This window comes from Callorhinus ursinus, unplaced genomic scaffold (genome assembly GCF_003265705.2).
Source record: "Callorhinus ursinus isolate GAN/ISIS: 27379988/994484 unplaced genomic scaffold, GSC_fseal_2.0 scaffold59, whole genome shotgun sequence".
NCBI lineage: Eukaryota > Metazoa > Chordata > Mammalia > Carnivora > Otariidae > Callorhinus > Callorhinus ursinus.
This window is the reverse complement of record NW_027397121.1, coordinates 5,022,255-5,029,788: the sequence shown is the minus strand read 5'-3', so window position 1 is coordinate 5,029,788 and position 7,534 is coordinate 5,022,255.

Here is a 7,534-nt window from a genome sequence, read left to right as displayed (position 1 = left end):
GGGGGGGGCGGGGGGGGAGGGGAGGCTGAGGGAATGAATATGTTGGATATATCTTTTTTTTTTAATTTTTTAAATTTATTTATTAGAGAGAGAGAGAATGAGAGCACGAGAGGGAAGAGGGTCAGAGGGAGAAGCAGACTCCCTGCTGAGCAGGGAGCCCGATGCGGGACTCGATCCCGGGACTCCAAGATCATGACCTGAGCCGAAGGCAGTCGCTCAACCAACTGAGCCACCCAGGCGCCCCTGTTGGATATATCTTAACACACATATACTTCCCTCCTGCCCTCAACCAGGGGGCTGCCTCCATGAGTGATCTCAGGGGCCCTTAGGACAGTCTTCTTCAAATGATCCTTTCCTGTTTCCTTTGCACTTCCCTTAATATCTGCAATCCCAGATTTAAAGACTCACCCCTTCAGTGAAGGCTTCCACTCACCCTGTCCCCTACCCAAGGCCACATGTGAGCGCGAACAGTAGTCAGTCCTGGCTGAGAACGAGGAGGTCTGGTGAGCTTCAGGTGGCCCCGGGGCTGGAGGCTGGGAAGGGCGCAGCTGCCAGAGTGTGCTCAGGTGTGGGACCAGAGCAGCTTTCCCTGGAGGACTGGTCATTGTGGCCAAGGACCACCCCCCGCCCCATCCCAGGGCATGGAAGACCACTCCACTGCACCGGTCCCAGATTGGGTTGCTGAGAGCAAAGCTTTGATCCAGACAGACTTGGCTCCCAAACTCAGTACTCACAAGCTATGTGGCCCTGGGCAAGTCATTTTAATTTGTAAGCAGTCTGAGCCTCCGTTACCTCTTCTACCCAAGGAAGATGATGGCTCCTTCTCTGTAAGGTCAGGATTGAACAATGTATGTGGGCGTGTCTGGCGTGTAGTAGGTGCTCTGCCCATGTAATACCAGTCCCCTCCCATCCCCCTTACACCACTAGAGGGTGGAATATAGGGGAGCAGCTCGAGGAACCAGCAGGAGACCCTCAAAATGGGAGAAACCCATCAATTCCAGACACAGAAATACCACTGATTAAAGGAACACTGTTCTCTCTTATATTTGGGGATCTCAGAGTTTAAAACCACTTCTCCCCCATGAGCTCATTCTGGCCCCTCCTTCGCTCCCCCCCACCAATACCCCTGTAAACTGAGCCACAGGGAGGGTAATTATGCTTTCCTTCTCACAGGTTCAAGGCCGGGAGGCTGGGGAAGGAACTGGAGGAGCTATTACCGTCTGTGAAGGGAGCTGTGAAAAATGCATCAGTCCAGTCTCCAACTGGTCACGGCCAGCTTCCCAGAGGAGAAAGAGTGGGTTTTTCCCTTATAAAGGAAGAGTATGCCAAAGAGAACTTTGACCAATGTTAGTGCTTCCAAAACATAAGCAAAAATTAATTAGATTTTTTTTAAGGAGGCTCCGCACCCAGCGTGGAGCCCCACGCAGGCCCCAAATTTACGACCCTGAGATCAAGACCTGAGCTGAGATCAAGAGTTGGACACTTAACTGACGGAGCCACCCAGGTGCTCCAATTAGATGCTTTTTGTACCAAAACCTCAGAAGGTTTAACCACCCCTGCTGCAATCTAAAGAGTGTGCTTTGGGTTTGTCCCCTTCAAAAAGGAACCCCACATGCAATGGATTAACTTCAGAGGCATAATGTTGAGTGAGGAAAGCCATAGACAAAACATACAGACTGTGTATTACATTTACATGTTGTTCAAGAAAAGGCCAAACTGGGTGCCTGGGTGGCTCAGTTGGTTAAGTGTCTGCCTTCAGCTCAGGTCATGATCCCAGGGTCCTGGAATCATGAGTCCCGCATTGGGCTCCAGTCCTGCATTGGGCTCCCTGCTCAATGGGGAGTCTGCTTCTCTCTGTCACATAAATAAAATCTAAAAAAAAAACAACAAACAAACAAAAAAACAAAACTATCCTTCAGTGATGAGAGTCTACAGGTCTACCCCTGAGGAGGGCAGTTGACAGGGAGGAGGCAGGAGGAAGACTTCTGGAATGTTAGAACTGTTCTAAATGTTGAGTTGGGTTGTTGGTAACACATATGTAAAAATCCATCTAGTGATTCACTCAAGATTTGAGTATTTTACTGTACGTAATGTAGATACCACACCTCAATGTTTTTAAAAAGGAGAATTCCCCCTGATCAAGTCTTACCACGTGGATGGTGAGGGTTGAGGTGGTGTCATGCCTCCTGGTGAGTGGAGTTGGGGCACAGTGGCTGTAGACCTAAAAATGTGGCCAATTTCTCTTGGGTGTCACCTGCTCTATGTTCTCCAAGATCTCCCCAGACACACAAGGATGGATCTCTAGCAGCCATGCTAATAAATGAGCCCGTCTTTGCTCTCCACCATAGTGGACTAGAGAAGGGATGGACACCTGACCCAAGCGCCTCTCCTGGGATGTAGACTTGCATCCAATAGCTCGCCTTCAAGCTGATCTGAAACATGAAACTAGCGAAGCCCAGGAAGGCAGTTTTCTGATGTGCTGATGAAGAAATGGAGAAAGCTGGTCTGCAGAGGGGTGGATGAATGGATCAACCATTCAGGAAGAAGTGGTGGCAGCCATACCTGGACTTCTGATGGATTTCCATGGCTAGCTGCATCCCTGCCCCTGTGGGGCCCGAAACTCCCCTGTATTCCTATAACACATCCCCTTTGCTTAAGCCACAAGCACAGACAACTCAATTCTGTGAAGGGGCTCAGAGCTCTGGATCAAGGTCAGACCTGCGACAACTCTGGGGTCAGAGCAGGGACCAGATGTGCAATCTACTCAAGATTCGAATTCCCCATTGAGAGACTTAGCTTGTGTCCTCCAACCCCCTATGCATGATCTGTACTGGGGAGGGCCCTAAGGTGGACAACCCCACCTGGGCCTCATGAAATGGGAAGGGACAATCCTCCAAACAGAGTGGGTTTTGTTATCAAAGAGAGGGGAAGGATTCTGGGCAAACCAGAACAATGGATACCCCCTCCATCCCACTGGTGCTGCCTAGCCCACAGATAATCCCAAGAAGTAGATTCAAGTTACAATTGGGGTGTGTGACAATTATGACTACCAAATTTTCTCTGGCTACCCAATCTCCATCATGTTTAGGTGAGGGTAGGAAGTGAGGCATGCGGTGACTGTCAGGTTGGCAATCTCTTTAATTCCATCCTCAGCCTTGAGGGTTCCTCTCACCACCCTCTCTCCTGACCAAGGTGGGATGGAGCATGGAGGGAACTTAGGTGGCTTCAAGGAAGCAGGGGCAGGGGCCTCTATGATCGGGGCCCTCAGTGGCTGCTATCAGCATGTCTCTGGTTCCATCTCATCTTTCTGGTCCTGCTGGAGTTTGTGATCTGTTCTCTTAGTACAATCCCTCCCTTTGGCCAACAACCATGTGAACTCCTTTTTTTTTCCTTCCATATTTATAACCCCCACCCCTTGCCAGTGCTCCCTTCAAACGTTGCAACTCTCCTGTGTCAGACCTAGGAGGTGGCTAGGGAGGTGGCCCCGGGGTCTCACCGGCCACTTCCCCAGCGCTACGTCCAGCATGTCTGTGTGATGTCACCCCTCTTTTAGTTTGGTCATGATCACATCTCGATATTTTGAAATTTTGGGACTAAATTGTAAAGTTAGTGACTATCAAAGAAGAAAGAAAAGATCGTTGGTAAGATATAAATATATACGTGACACAGCAAGGAAGAAAATCTGGGTAGATAGTAGAGTCCTTTTTGCAGACGCCGCATGGCTGTCACTAATACTGATGATTTTCATCCTCTATCCCACAGTCCATGTTCCTTTTTTTTACGATTTTATTTTTTATTTTATTTAAATTTTACTCAGTTAACATACAGTGCAATATTGGTTTCTGGAATAGAATTCAATGATTCATCACTTACGTACAACACCCAGTGCTCATCACAAAAAGTGCCCTCCTTAATACCCATCACCCATCTAGCCCATCCCCCAGCCACCTCACTGCATCGACCCTCAGTTTGTTCTCTATTGTTAAAAGTCTCTTGGGGCTCCTGGGTGGCTCAGTCGGTTAAGGGGCTGCCTTCAGCTCGGGTTGTGATCCTGGGGTCCTGGGACTGAGCCCTAAGTCGGGCTCCCTGCTCAGCGGGGAGTCTGCTTTTCCCTCTCCCTCTGCTGCTCCCCCTGCTTGTGCTCTCTGGCTCTTTCTCTCAAATAAATAAATAAATAAATAAATAAATAAAATCTTAAAAAAAAAAAAAGTCTTATGGGAGCACCTGGGTGGCTCAGTCGGTTAAGCGTCTACCTTCTGCTCAGGTCATGATCCTGGGGTCCTGGGATCGAGTTCCACAACGGGCTCCCTGCTCAGCAGAGTCTGCTTCTCCCCACCCCTCTCTCGCAAATATATAAATAAATAAATCTTAAAAAAAGAGTCTCTTATGGTTTATTTCCCTCTCTCTCTTCCCCTCCACCCCTTCCCCTATGTTGATCTGTTTTGTTTCTTAAATTCCACCTGAGTGAGATCATATGATACTTGTCTTTCATTGACTGACTTATTTTGCTTAGCATAATACACTCTAGCTCCATCCATGTCGTTGCAAATGGCAAGATTTCATTCTTTTTGATGGCTGAGTAATATTCTCTCTCTCTCTCTCTCTCTATATATATATATATATACATATACATACATATATATATATATATACACCACACCCAAGGTGGGGCTCGAACTTACTGAGACAGTCAGGAGCCCTGGATCCCATGTTTCTTTTGCTCTTGGTCAGGATCTCTGCTGATTAGAGTTCTTTGGGCTGTACGGTGGCCCAGACCTTCTATTCCTGAGATATCTGACTCTTGACGGGCCTGTCCCTGTGTTGGGTTACTGAAGTCTTTATTAATTTGTTCTTTACTTCCATTAATTTTTACAACTGCATGTGACAGCAACAGGAGGCAGCCCAGGCATTTCCTGAGCTCTATGTGCTCTCCTTCTGCTCCCTCTGTGTATTAGCACCCTCTCCCCGCCCTGGATTGTCAGGATTCGGCACCCTACCAACACTAGTAATCTCTTTCAAAATATTACAGTATAATCAATGCAGAAAAATTCACCCTTTACAGTGTACAGTTCTATGAGTTTTGACAAATGCATACATCATGTCACCACCACCACCACAACCAAGATACAGAACACTTCCATCGTCTTAAAAAATTTCCTTGGACTGCCAGAGCCATGCTGGCAAAGGCAAATATGCTTTATTTTCTATAGTTTTGCCTTTTCCATAATGTAATAGAGATAAAATCACACAGTATGTACTTAATTTTTTTGTCATGGCTTCCTAGCATAACGCATTTGAGATTCACGGATGCTGTGGCAGGTTTAGGGAGTTCATTTATATTGCTGACTAGTAGTCTGTTGTGTGAATGGAACCACGGTGTGTTTATCCATTCCTGGGCTGAAGGACAGTTGGGTTATTTCTGAAAAGTTTTGGGCAATTATTAATAAAGCTGTTATACATAGGGGCGCCTGGGTGGCTCAGTGGGTTAAACGTCTGACTTTTGATCTCGGCTCAGGTCTTGATCTCAGGGTCTTTTTTTTTTTTTTTAATTTTTTTTATTGATCTCAGGGTCTTGAATTCAAGGTCTGTGTTGGGCTCCACACTGGGTGTGGAGCCTACTTAAAAAAACAAAACAAAAAAAGGGCACCTGGGTGGCTCATCCGGTTGAGCACTGGACTCTTGATTTTGGCTCAGGTCATGATCTCGGGGTCATGGGATCAAGTGTTGCATAGGGTTCCATGCTCAGCAGGGAGTCTGCTTGGGATTCTCTCTCTCCCTCTGCCCCCCCCATGCTTGCTTTCTCTCTCTCAAATAAATAAAATAAATCTTTAAAAAGAGAGAGAAAGTAAAGCTGTTGTAAATACTCATGTGTAGATTTCTGTGTGTTTGCAAGTTTTCATTTCTCTGGGACAAATAAGAGTGAGATGGCTGAGTCTCATGGCAAATGTTTTTTTAATTTCTAAAATATGTCAGACTGTTTTCTAAAGGGGCTGAACCAATATGCATTCCTACCAGCAAAGTAAAAATGTTCCAATTGCTTTCCACATCCTCACCAGCACTTGACTTTGCTGATTTTTTTTTTTGTTTTTTGTTTTTTTTGGTTTTGACTTTTTAAAAAAAATTTTAAAGATTTATTTCTTTATTTGAGAGAGATAGAGAGAGAGAGTTAGGGGAGGGGCAGAGGCAGAGACTCTTCAAGCAGACTCCCCGCTGAGTCTCTCTCCTTACTGGAGAGGTGGTATACTCTCTGAAACTGCCATAACAAATGGCTACACACTTGGTGGCTTGAAACAACAGAAATTTGTTCTCTTACAATTCTGGAGGCCAAAAGTTGAAATCAAGGTGTCAGCAAGGCTGTGCTTTTTACAGAAGCTCTAGGAGAGAATCCGTTCCATGCCTCTTCTAGCTTCTGGTGGTTACCAGTTTCCTTGGCTGAAACCACATCATTCTAGTCTCTACCTCTATGGCTATGTCACCTTTGTGTGTCTCTTAGAAGGACACTTGTTATTGGATTTAGGGCCGGCCTAGATAATCCAGTAGGAACTCATTATCTCAAAATCCTTAATTTAATTATACCTGCAAAGAACCTTTTTCTAAATAAGGTAACTTTCACAGGTTCTGGGCATTAGGATATGGATCTTTGGGGGTAGATAATTATAGCACTAGAAGTTCTACCTTCCAGGAAGATTTCCCTTCCTCGCTGTCCCCAGGACTGTCCTGAGTGAGGTTGTCATGCCCCAGCAGGCCACTGCCATCTGGCCAGCACACCATCAGAACTCTCTCTGGAGTGGGAGAAGAGTCTCCACTGTCCCCCAGGACTCAAACAGCAGGGTATCACCCCCACATAGGAAGTAGGTTAAGATGCTGGTCAGCCAAAACTAAAAATAAACAATGTGACAGATGCCCACTAGAGATAGGAGTCCTCCCCACCCCTGCCTGCATCTTTTGAGTCACTGATAGTGACTCATTTCTACAGTTCTCCTGGGACATAAAACTGTTTTTGATTTATTATTTGGAGAGTAAGAGGGAGCCAAGGACTTTCACTTAGTTCTTCCTAGTACATTAACCTTTAGCTCAAGGGTCAGGGGGCCCAGGTAAGGATTTGACCAGTTCCTGGGGAACATAGGACGGATATCAGGCCTTGCAGTTCTGTACTCTCACACCCCCTGAATCTTATTTTAATGGTCCTATGCTTTGTAGCAATGGGCCTTAAAAGATTCCTTGAGCTATCGCACATAAAGGTCTTGACTCTCTCTCTTTTTTTTAAGATTTTATTTTTAACTAATCTGTACACCCAAAGTGGGACTCAAACTCACAACCCTGAGAACAAGAGTTGCAGATTCCTCCAACTGAGCCAGCCAGGCACCCCTTATTTTATTTCTTGAATCAATAATCTAGATATTTAAGTTTACCTTGCTTGATATTATTCAATGCCATTATAAGCAGCACCCCACTCTGTGTTCATTAATTTCTTCATTTTATTTATTTATTTATTTATTTATTTATTTATTTATTTATTTATTTATTTATTTAT